This window comes from Macaca fascicularis, chromosome 3 (assembly GCF_037993035.2).
Source record: "Macaca fascicularis isolate 582-1 chromosome 3, T2T-MFA8v1.1".
Classification (NCBI taxonomy): Eukaryota; Metazoa; Chordata; class Mammalia; order Primates; family Cercopithecidae; genus Macaca; species Macaca fascicularis.
This window is the reverse complement of record NC_088377.1, coordinates 10477034-10489350: the sequence shown is the minus strand read 5'-3', so window position 1 is coordinate 10489350 and position 12317 is coordinate 10477034. Positions and strand designations below refer to the sequence as shown.

Sequence of the window (12317 nt, the reverse complement as noted above, 5' to 3'; positions counted from 1 at the left end):
CAGCACACTGCAACCTCCACCTCGCAGGTTCAAGCGATTCTCCTGCCTCAGCCTCCTTAGTAGCTGGGGTTACAGGCGCCTGCCACCATGCCTGACTAATTTTTGTATTTTTAGTAGAGACAAGGTTTCACCATGTTGGTCAGGCTGGTCTCAAACTCCTGACCTCATGATCCTCCCACCTTGGACTCCCAAAGTTCTGTGATTATAGGTGTGAGCCACTGCCCCCAGCCCATGGATGACCTTTGAGAACAAATCTCCTCCTGGCCCAGGCCCTAAAGCATACACTCACAGTGGTGAGAACATGATTGGGTCAGTCTTTCAGGAAAGCCTGTGATACTTTGATATAAAGACATTTAGAATTAATTGGGTCAGATATGAGATTTCAGATTGCAGAAATCCTTGTGTAAGCAAAGGCCTTGCAGATAAAGTAGTGCATGGCGGGTGCAGCTTAGCCTTTAGACATATACACAGTGGCCAGGTTGTGCATTTGCTCTGAAGAGTACCAGGCTCTGTAGGTTACCTTTGCCGCTCTCAGGACTGGCTAGATAATTTGCAGAACCCAGTGCAAAATGAAAATACAGAACCCCTTGTTCAGAAATTATTAAGAATGTCAAGATGGCGTCTGCAGAACATCAAGCCCAGTGCAAGCCTTTCTGAGCACGGGGCTCCCTGTAACTGCACAGCGCACGTGCCCATGAAGCTGACCCTGCCTGTTATGGACATGCCAGGAACTGGACATTGGGTTTCCCCCCTTAAAACAATGAGTGCATCGAGTTAGGATGTGGGAAGGAACAGAGACAGTCTTGCAGTGTTCTGTGGAATCAAAAATATGGTTTCATATGTTTACTTTTCCTTCATTTAAGTGTAGCCCTGATGTCTCTGCGAATATCTGCCATGGAAGAACCTTTTGAAAGCAAAGCTCTTGCTGGTCTCCTGTGCCCAAGAGTGGCCGCCAGTGGAAACAGACCTGGTGTTCTAAATCTCAGTTTTTGTTTTTTTTCTTCTTCCAGGAAAGCTGTAGACGAGCATGTGCACTTCCAGGCCCGGAAGAAAACAGCTTCCTCCGAGTACCTTGCCTCTTTGCACAAGGCGCTCAGCTCAGAGCTTCCCCTAACCCTGGCAGGTCCCCCCGATACTTCTCTTGGGAATGAAGTGGACAAGGTGAGTGAACGAGCCTCAGCTTCTCCCGTCTTTCTTTTCACAGACTCACCCCACAGGGAGAGATGAAGGAGGCCGTAGCAGCTCAGGCCCAGGAGCCCTCCCAGCAAATGGCCTGGAGTAGAAAATTCCCCACAAGATGTTGCTGTTGGCCAGTCAGTGAAAAGTCCTTGGCCCTGGCAGCCACTTGTCCTGCAAATGGTGTGAATGAGGAATCCACAGATCAGCGGGAAGGAGGAACGTTTGAGTTTGAAAACGCCAAGAATCATTCCTGAGCTGGCAAGGCTGACCACCTGCATTTTAAAAATACATCGGTACTAGCCTTGAAAACAGATTTTCAGACTTCTTGTTCTGTGTAATGAAAGATCTTTTTCGATAGATAGGCAACAGAATGATTTTTTTAAAAACAAAAATGGACATATTCCATTTTATTGATCTTTATCTAAAAAAAAACTAAGTGGAAAACAGGAAATATTTAATAGTGACATTTTTTTCATAGCACCAAAGGAAGAATCTATGTGTCTTCCTTTTTATAGATTTTTCTGTAGATGCCTTAAGAAGCATTGAACCCATTATACAGATGGGTGAATAAAACACAGTAAGCTTGAGATTTGCAAATCAGATTGGAGCCAGATAAGGATGGGGGCTGGTGCTGGCTTCAAGTCTGACTGATCTTGGGCAAGCTACTCAGCCTATTACTCACCTGACTGTCTACATTGGAATAGCTCCTCCCCCAGAGACGTCTAGAAGATGCTGAGATAATATATGTAAAAACCGACAAGCCCTTTGGGAAGGATACCAGCACATGCAAGGCGTATGCTACTGAAGTTTTATCGTCCTAACAGATAAGCCCGTCCCCAACTCCAGTGAGTGACCAAGAGACACAGGCATGAGCACTGAGCCCAGATGACAGCATCTTTTCACAGCAGACCCGGACCCAGCCCCTGGGTACGCGCAATGATGAGCTGTCCTCTGGTTTCCCAAAACTTCAAAAATGAAACCCAGTGATCAAGAGATGTCTGGCCTTGAACACTGCAGGAATTAAAGCCAGCACCCAATTAAAGCCAGTGAGGACAGCACTCCAAGGTTGGGGACCGTCTCAGGACACTAATCCTGGTTCCTTTTCTATTTTGCCTGGGTCCCTCCTGCCCATCCTGGGAAGCGGTGTCAGCTGTTGGGGATGTGGGGCCCCAGGTAATTGAAGGATTAGCTCATGTCTCAAATTGCATGACATTCCTCTTCAGCACCATTGTTTTACCCTTACTGAGAGAGATCTATCACTTTCCCACCCCTTCTGCCATGCTAGTATGTGTCTGTGTTGGAGGGCAGAGGTGTATTTAGGGAGGAGGAGAATGTTCCGCCTGGCCCTCTTTGCAGAAAAATGAGGGATTCCCAGCAGACAGAAGGGGGCAGTGGCGCCAAGCTCCCGGAGCTGACCCGTGGCCTCAAAACACTCAACAGATTCAGTCCTTGCTCCCAAGCAGGCCTGGTAAGCGATGAAAAGAGTTCTGCCCAAACTCTCAGGAACCGGATTATTGTCCTTCCTGGCTCATTAGGAGCCTGGCTGCCCTCCGGCCGACTGCGTGGGGTCCTCTGGGGGCTGCCCAGCCCAGCCTCCAGCTGTCTTTCCTGCAGGGGCCAGCACAGCCAGTTCCCCTTGGAGAACGCTCCAGGCCGCAGGCATATGCAACGGACGGGGCTTCAGGGCTTCCAAAACAGATGACTGTCAACCCCAACCCTGCCCACCCCACATCCACAGCTTCACCCCAAACTCACATGCAGAAAACCTCGAGTCCCATCTTCCTGTTCAGTTCCCTTGCCAGCCGGAGCCACTCTGGAGCCTGGCCGGACTCCAGCTCCCATGTACAAGAGGACTCAGCCGGAACGCTGCCGCCCTCCTGCCTTCCCTCTTCTGCTGACCGGACGCTTCCAGGCCGGAGTATTTGAGAGAAAATTGCCTAGACAATTATAGTGTTCCTTAGAACGGCCTGCGTGGGCACACGTGCCACTTGGTTAACTAGCATGAGAGGAGGTGGCTTGGCCAGAGCAGACATTCAAGACCAACCAGAAATGTCATTTCTGCCCTGTGGAAAAAAAATGCGCAATACACCTGAACCTGGGCATCTCTTTCCTAACACGCCCTCAGGATCAAGCCTCCCCTTCCCAGCCTGGCAGGGTTGCAGGGCGTCCAGAGTCCAGCCCACGCCTGCCCAGGCTCTCGGCTCTGGGTCCATTGGCTCTTCACACTCACGTCCCTGTGTCCTGGAACTGCCTGATTCTTGTAGATTACTAAAAATCCACAGCTCATTCCCTCCTGCACCCTGACCACCTGCCCACAGCGACTGTGTCCTCCTCTGAGCCACCACCTGGCGGTTGTCCCCACACAGCTTTGGGTTTTTCTGCTATTGAGTGACTCAGCTTCTCAGCCTTCAGGCTGCTATGGGCCCTAGATGCATGCTGGTCAATTCCGATCAAGGAGCAACTGCTTTCGTTTGTTTGCTTTTTTCTGCAACTGCAGCTGTGAGTGATTCGGGTGGTCTGTTGGTGGAATGTGGAGCTGGATGGGCTGAGGAGCACAGAGTGGAAAGAGGGACAATTTGCTATGAGTTGGAGATAAGAGATGTGGCATACTGTGAAGCCGGTGCTGATGGAAGAAGGTGGCTTTCTTGGAAGGTCAAGACATTTTCTTGAGAGCAATGTCCAGGAGGGCTGGGGAGAGTTCTTCCGGAAGTGAAGGCAGCACCTGAGGGTGGCTGAGGGAACTGGGCGGGGCTGGGAATGCCTCCAACCCTTTGAGGAGTGATTCTATGATTAGGAGATGTTTGGCCTTGAAAATTGCAAGAATGAAATCTCTTGGTGGGAATGTGTAGCCGAGAGCCAGCACCCTGAGTGGCTCCAAGGTTTGGGGACGCTCTCAAGGCACAAATCCCAGTTCCTTTTCAATTTTGAAAATCACTGTGGGTGATTCTGGAATTCAGAAGTGTGCTGACAGCCATGGATTTAACATGACAAGCATTTCCACCCCGTACTCGCTGAGCCCACCGCAGATGCTCCAGGGCCAGGGACTTACTTGGGCTTCTGTGTGTCTTCCATAGCTTGCATCAATCCGCCAGGCTCCGGTTGGTGCTTAAAAAAAAAGATGCAGCGAAGGAATCTGGTGTGGATGAGTGCTCTGGGCATGGACTGGAAGCCTGGCCCCTGTGTCCCTGGCAATGGGACGGTGAAGGACAGAAAGGCAGCACATCTAGTAGTGTCAGGAGCTTGGAGCAGGCACTTGGAAGCATCTGTTAAATGTTATTGATGGAGGATTGACATCACCCACACCTGCATAGCTTTTTTGGTCTTTTCCTTGGAAGTGAACAGTCACAAACAAAAACAACTTTGGTTCAGGTCATTTGCAAGCCCAGATCCTCTATCCTTAGAGGTTTCCCACCAGATATACTATTTCACTATCTATGCCAGGAAAGTTACGTAAAACCACGCAGAATTTTACCTGACAACGAAATAGACCTTTTCGTTAGATCCTCCACCTCACCTAAAGAAGTTACACAGGCTGAAATGAAATTGTTAAAGGAATGAACTAACTTGGAGATAGAATCATTGCCTTTGCTGAAAAACATTTTAAGAATATGGGAATATGTAGGGGTACTAGCATAATAGTAAAATGTGCCCATATTATCTATAATTTTATGCTGGGCATTTAAAAAATTATTTTTTATAACTTTGCCTTTGAGATGATTTGGTTACAAGTTCATAACATTTAGTTTACAACTGGCTTTGATTTATTGGCATTCATTGTGTATTAGGATACCCCACAGGGAGAAAATATAAACTCCAAATTGCTTTAAAATATTATGATATTTTTTAGGGATATTATTCTATGACAGTGAATGAAATGGACATAACGTTCCATTTTGTAGATATTTCGTGAAACTTTCATTAGTCTTGATTTTCTTTGGAACAATTCATTCCTGTTCTGGGTTGAAGTATGAAAATTCCCTGCCCTGTGACCCTGGCCCAAGGCTCCTCTTGGATAAAACAGTGTTTCCTGGACCAGAGGGCAAAGTCACAGAAACACAATGTGACGAAATCTAAATGGAAAGGTATTGATTTGTTCTTCGTTCATCAAACAGTTATTGGACTCCAGCACGTATAAGTAGCAGGGAGCCTGGCTAGCACTATACCTTCCCCTCCCGCCTCTCATAGTCAGGGCCACAGGCACACATAGAGCCAGGGAAAATGAGGGGGTAGGGAGGCTGGCCCCAAGGCTCCAGCCCCTCTCTCCCAATCCTCTCCCTGAGTGGGTGGGGGACTCTTCTGGCTCCTCCAATTTCCATCGATGTCTGCCCTTGGATCGGTTTTTAAACTCTAAGGTGTAAATGAATCATAATGGCTCAACATTTTGTCCCTCCCAGGAGGTACTTTTAAGTCTAAGGAATAAAGATTTAAAAGTAAAACTTTGAATGCCAATCGGGGGTAAGTGAGGATTTGGAGGAAGGTCTTGAGCATTTTCCTAACACTCCTAAAATCATCCCATTCAGTTAGGGCAACAACTATCCCGATGGGTTGGGTACGATGGAAGTTAGTCAATGTTTCAAAGGATGGATGGATGCATGGATGGATGGATAGATTGACGGACGGATGGATGGATGGATGGATGGATGGATGGATGGATGGATGGATGGATAGACAGATCACCTTTATTTTAATCTCAACTGGTCTTTGAAGCTTGATTCATTTTTTGATTTCTCATGGAGCCACGCTAGGGTCGGACACATAGGAAGTTGGCAAAAGTTTGTTGACTAAATAGATTAATGAAGGGAAAATTATGTATGCAGAGATACCTGGGGTTTGGGTTACCGGTTTGGGTTCCCTTTGATTTGAGCGATATACATGCTGACAACTTGAGTCTGCAGTTAGTGGATCCTTAGCTAACTTGCTAGAGAAAAGGTCGTGGTAAAACTTGACCTTGCTCTATTCATCAACAGCATATCCTGTGAAAGTCACTACACTTCCATGAAAACCTTGGTGCTAGGCCTACGATATCTTTGCAGAGGTCTGACCTAAGCAGACTCCTTGTGTTAATAGTAACAACAATCACAGTGGTCCTGAACACAAAGGCAGCATTCATTGTGTGCTAGCTATGGTTTTAAGCATATTACGTCTATTTACTAATTTAATCCTAGAACAACTTTTGCTTTAGGTACTCCTATTAACCTCATTTTATGGATGGGAAAGAGACTGTGAGAAGTGAAATCACCCGCCCAAGGTCATACACCTGTAAGTGATGGAGGCAGGGTGTGAACCCAGCACACTGGCCTCACTTTGTGGGCTCCTACCACTACACTGTCTCATGTTACTACCCTGTATCCATTTCCAGGATGAACTGGCAGCCGCAAGTTCTCCCCAAGGCCTCACTGCAGCCCTTGCATCTCGGCATCAGCTCCTTGCACTGCCCAGGTGGTGGTGTTTCTGACTCGGGGTCTGCATCTCTCTCTGCACCACTGGGTTCAGAGGCCCTGAGGAGCGAGCCCGGTCCAGGGCTAGCTTCGCAGTTCATAACCCTTGGGCAAATGTTACAACGGGAGGGCTGCACAAATGCATCATTTGGTTTCAAACCATGGGTCTCTCTGAGCAGGCATTGCTGGACTGGGCCCCAGAAAGTTGCTGACCCTTTGTCTGGAGTCACAGGGTCTGTGTCCAGTGAGGCCTAGAGGTCACGTGAGGTCCAGAGAGAGAGAAGCACAAGGCAGCTGCTGCCTCTGAGGCCTCATAGGAGCCATGCAGTGAATGAACCAGGGTTTCTTCTTTCTCCATGGCAACAAGGAGGGCAGCTCAGCCTTGGAAAAGGATCCTCCATCTTTGGTTAAAAGAACGGTGAGCCCAGGTTTGGTAATGATGTAGCTGTGTGAGTTGATGGATGCAAAGTGCCCGGCTTGGTGCCTTATCCATCGTAGGTATTGCCGAAGGAGAGCTTTGGTCCCCCGTGCCTGGAGAGGGCTGTTGTGGTTTGTGGGTTGGGACCTTCTGGATTCCCGGCATTGATAATGGCACTATGTGGGGTGGGGACCTTCTTGCTGGAGGACTCCTTCCCTCCCTGCTGGTGACACAGGCAGGAAAAGAAGCAGGAACTAAGCCAACTGCAATAAAGAAAGAAAGAAGCAGCTTCAGAGCCTCCCTTGCCCTGTAAGAAGCGAAGGGGGACAGGGCCAGATACGGACCCACTGCAGGGATGGGCAGTCTCCGCCCTTCACTGAGGAGGATGCAGGGCTTCCAGCCCCACGGGGGAGGGCAGGGATACAGGAACCTAGACTCATGCTCAGACATGGTCTGGATTTAGAACTGTAGGCCTTGGGGCCGTTTTTTAAAAATAGACCCTTTCCTCAGGAAAATCCCACAAAACTGCCCCAAAGATGAGTGAGGTAGGAAGAGTGTGAGCCCCGTTGGCGCTTCAGAGCCAGATGGGCCAGGTGGATGCCAGTGCAGAAGGTGATCTTGCCCTTGGGTTGGATGGTGTGTAGCTTGGGCAGGATACGGCCGGTGTCTGGAGTGAGTGTGGTCAGCACTTCATAGTCATTAGCCAGTGTGATGAGGGCCATGTTGTTCTCAGGGTTGCTGCAGGTTTTGTTTATTTTATTTTATTTTATTTTTTGAGACTGAGTCTTGCTCTGTCACCTAGGCTGATGTACAATGGTGTAATCTTGGTTCACTGCAACCTCTGGCTCCTGGGTTCACGCCATTCTCCTGCCTAAGCCTCCCAAGTAGTTGGGACTACAGGTGGCCGCCACCACACCAGGCTAATTTTTGTATTTCTAGTAGAGACAGGGTTTCACCATGTTGGTCAGGCTGGTCTCGAACTCCTGACCTCATGATCTGCCCACCTCGGCCTCCCAAAGTGCTAGGATTACAGGCGTGAACCACCGCGCCCAGCCTGCTGCGGGTTTTGAATGACATACTATGTTGCAGCCAGGTAGGTAAAAAGTCCCCATTCCACACATACTCAGTGTTTTCCACACACACCACAGTGCTTTCCAACACCATCCTGCCATCTTCCTCCCTCTCATTTCTTGAGATAATCCTTCATGCATAATTTGGGTTAATAGTGCCTCATAGTCTACTTAGAAAGAATCAGATAGAATTTTGTTTAGTAAGGAAATTTCCAAATAGAGAATAGGAAAGTTAACTGATGGCAACGTATTAATAGAGAAGATCAGTGAGGAAATGAATTAAAGAGGTTCCTTTTACACTTTTCTTCTCTGAGGCTAGGTACACCTTAGCTCAGGTTGCAGCTTCTTTGGTGCTGTCAGAGCATAGTTGGTATGAAATGGGAAGTTTCTGAAAGTCAGATGACACATTTGTGAAACGCAACCTCACTGTTATCTACCTGGAGCCCATAATTCAGCTGACAACAATCTCAGCAACAGGCATTTCAATGTGGTCCTGCATTTGCTAATTGCTGGTGTGTACTCAGGACACTGGAAGATTTAACCTTTTGGATGAGACAGACACCAGTAACTTCCCAGCTGAGCTTCTCAGGAACGAACTGATGAGAAGTGACATCCAAAAAACTATGTCTTAAAATATAAAGAGATAAAAAGAATGAAGTAGAGACTCAAACAGGTATTTGCACACTCACATTCATAGCAGCATTATTTGTAATAGTCAAGAGGTGGCAGCAGTCCAGGTGTGCACTGAGAGATGGATGGATAAACAAAATATGCTGTAACCACACAATGGAACATCCAGCCTGAACAAGGAAGTTCTGACACACGCTCCAACACTGATGAACCTTCAGGACGTTCTGTTAAGTGAAATATGCCCATTGCAAAAACAAATACTGTGATTCCACTTTTCTCTCTCTCTCTCTCTTTCTTTCCCTCCCTCCCTCTTTCTCTCTCTCTCTCCTTCCTTCCTTCCTTCCTTCCTTCCTTCCTTCCTTCCTTCCTTCTTTCTTTCTTTTTTCTTTCTTTCTTTCTTTCTTTCTTCTTTCTTTCTTTCTTTCTTTCTTTCTTTCTTTCTTTCTTTCTTTCTTTCTTTTTCTTTCTTTCTCTCTCTCTTTCTCTTTCTTTCGTTCTTTCATTCGTTCTTTCTTCTTTTCATTCTTCTTTCTTTTCTTTTTTCTTTTCTTGACAGTCTTGCTCTGTCACCCAGGCTGGAGTGCAGTTGCGGGATCTCGGCTCACTGTAACCTCTGCCTCTTGGGTTCAAACGATTCTTCTGCCTCAGTCTCCTGAGTAGCTGGGACTACAGGCATGCACCACCACGTCCAGCTAATTTTTGTATTTTTAGTAGAGACAGAGTTTCACCATGTTGGCCAGGATGGTCTTGATCTCTTGATCTCGTGATCCGCCCTCCTCGGCCTCCCAAAGTGCTGGGATTACAGGCGTGAGCCACCGCGCCCGGCCTGTGATTCTACTTTTACGAGATACCGAGTATAGTGAAATTCATAGAGACAGAAGGTAGAATTGCGGGTACCAGGGGCTGAGGGTGGGGGGATGGGGAGTTACAGTTTAATGGGTGCAGACTTTCAGTTTGGGATGAGGAGAAAGCTCTGGAAAGGAAAGGTGGTGATGGTTGCACAATATGCATATACTTAATGCCACAGAACTATGTACTTCGAATGCCTGAAATAGTACATTTTATGTTATGTATGTTATACTACAATAAAAAATATAGAAAGGGCCGCGCACGGTGGCTCATGCCTCTAATCCCAGCACTTTGGGAGGCTGAGGTGGTCAGATCACCTGAGGTCAGGAGTTCAAGACTAGCCTGGCCAACATGGTGAGTACAAAAATTAGCTGGGTGTGGTGGCATGCATCTGCAATCCCAGCTACTCGGGAGGCTGAGGCAGGAGAATCACTTGAATCTGAGAGGCGGAGGTTGCAGTTAGTCGAGATCAAGCCACTGCACTCCAGCCTGGGCAACAGAGTGAGTGAGACTGTCTCAAAAAAAAAAAAAGATATATATATATATATATATATATATATATATAGAGAGAGAGAGAGAGAGAGAGAGAGAGAGAGAACATCCAGGACCGATATTAGCCATTCTGAATTGGACTGCCCCCTCAAATGTGGTCTTGCAGCTTTCCACTTGTTTAGGAGTAAGGAGTTTTATTGGAATAAATGTTCTCAGCTATTAATCAGCACACCACCACCCTCCCTTCTCAGTTCCGGCTGATGCTGAGACACCAATGGCAAATCTTGATCCATGCCCACCCCAGGAGGATGAGCGATAGTCAGGATTTTGGGCCACAACACAGGGAGCTTCCTGCAGTGTCCTCTTCTCCAGGGTGTGCTGTGGGAAGGCCTCCCCAGCCTGGGCAGGGGCTCAGCTCTCACCGGACGGGGCAGCTGAGTAGCTGACAGCAGGGCCTGGTAGGGGGCCAGGGATGATGGCAGAGTCATCCACTGACACTCTGGACAAAGGCCAAACCTGTCTTGGATGCCACCTAGTTGCTGCCCTCTTAACCTGACCCTCCGGCCTGCCTCAGACCTTATAATTTCCTAAGCACGTCTGCATAGACTGTTATTTAGTCTTGCCAATGACTCTGTGAGGGAGCTATTATCACTGCCAGGCATCACATCCAGTCCTCACAGCTGGCCATAGGAAGATCTGAGCCTCACCTGGGCCTCCCATCCAAGCCCCAAGTTCTTTCCTCCCCCAGTAGCCAGCCAGAGCCACCAACCCTCCCTCAAGCCGTCAGAGAAGGCAGCTGTGATGAGCACTGAGCCCTCCACCAGGAGTTGTTGAATGAACAAGTATGAATCTCAAACACAATTTTCTGCAAGGTCTTTTTCTCCACTCCCAGGCCCAGTTGTATCTCTTACGGCTGAGGGATCGGGATGACTCTGCTGCGGCCTGGCTAGACGCGCTTCTCTAGATTGCCATGGACCAGGCAGTCTAGCGGTGAGGAAGTCAGAGGCTCCAGAGACACTTAGATATCATCAGATCCGGCCGGGCGCGGTGGCTCAAGCCTATAATCCCAGCACTTTGGGAGGCCGAGGCGGGCGGATCACAAGGTCAGGAGATCGAGACCACAGTGAAACCCCGTCTCTACTAAAAATACAAAAAATTAGCCGGGCGCGGTGGCGGGCGCCTGTAGTCCCAGCTACTCAGGAGGCTGAGGCAGGAGAATGGCGGGAACCCGGGAGGCGGAGCTTGCAGTGAGCCGAGATCGCGCCACTGCACTCCAGCCTGGGCAACAGCGTGAGACTCCGTCTCAAAAAAAAAAAAAAAAAAGATATCATCAGATCCCCTCCCAAAGGGAGAAGAACGCTCTGTTTTATTTCATTTTATTTAACTTTATTAATTTAATTTTTAGAGGCAGGATCTTGCCCTGTTGCCCAGGCTGGAGTTCAATGGCTTGATCACGGGCCACCGCAGCCTTGAACTCCTGGGCTCAAGAGATCCTCCTGCCTCAGCCTCTCAAAGAGCTGGGTCTACAGGTGTGAACCACCATGTCTGCTAATTAATTTAAAAAAAAATTTTTTTTTTTTTTGAGACAGAGTCTCTGTCACCCAGTCTGGAGTGCAGTGGCGTGATCTTGGCTCACTGCAACCTCTGCCTCCTGGGTTCAAGTGATTCTCCTGCCTCAGCCTCTGGAGTAGCTGGGATTACAGGCGCCTGACACCACACCTGGCTAATTTTTGTATTTCTAGTAGAGACGAGGTTTAACCATGTTGGCTGGGCTGGTCTCAAACTCCTGACCTCAAGTGATCCACCTACCTCGGCCTCCCGAAGTGCTGGGATTACAAGTGTAAGCCACCATACCTGGCCAAACTTTTTTTTTTTACTTATAATTTTTTGTAGAGATGGGATCTCCCTATGTTGCCGAGGCTGGTCTCGAACTCCTGGCCTCAAGAGACCCTCCCACGTCGGCCTTTCTCTGTTCAGTTTGATCCACATGGAACCAGGTTTGCTTGCACCCTCCTCACCGCTTCTCCTTTCTGCTCCTCCCAAACACAGGAACATACTCAGATAGGCATCAATGTGCACATGCGCCAACATGTGTGGGCACACACATGCAAGTGCACAGACACCCACACACACAGCCCTGGACACACACACATTGTTTTCTCGAAATCACTTTTGGCAGCAGCAGAGCCAAACCTTTCCAAAGGCCAGAGAAAGGCCTTAATTTGCATCATGTTAACTCGG

The 12317-nt window shown here is 48.3% G+C and overlaps 1 protein-coding gene and 1 long non-coding RNA gene across 4 annotated transcripts in view; one reads left to right on the top strand and one right to left on the bottom strand.

Annotated features, from left to right (window-relative positions):
• The window catches only part of LOC141409805 (uncharacterized), a 40378-nt gene extending 34759 nt beyond the window's left edge, over nucleotides 1–5619 (top strand). Inside the window, exon 2 of the long non-coding RNA XR_012432012.1 lies at nucleotides 1011–5619. This is a non-coding gene — a long non-coding RNA (uncharacterized lncRNA). The remainder of the gene's footprint in view (nucleotides 1–1010) is intronic.
• CLDN14 (claudin 14) overlaps nucleotides 1–12317 on the bottom strand; it is a 78304-nt gene that overhangs the window by 16139 nt on the left and 49848 nt on the right. The window contains exons 1-2 of one of the 3 annotated variants that reach the window (XM_005548715.5): nucleotides 2935–3246; nucleotides 1211–1350 (exon numbers count right to left, since the gene is read on the bottom strand). The exons of 1 other annotated variant lie outside the window; for it this stretch is intronic. The gene's annotated coding sequence lies outside the window, so the exon portion shown is untranslated. Of the gene's footprint in view, nucleotides 1–1210; nucleotides 1351–2934; nucleotides 3247–12317 lie in introns of those variants that run through there. One more of the 3 variants, XM_005548714.4, reaches the window with a different exon arrangement.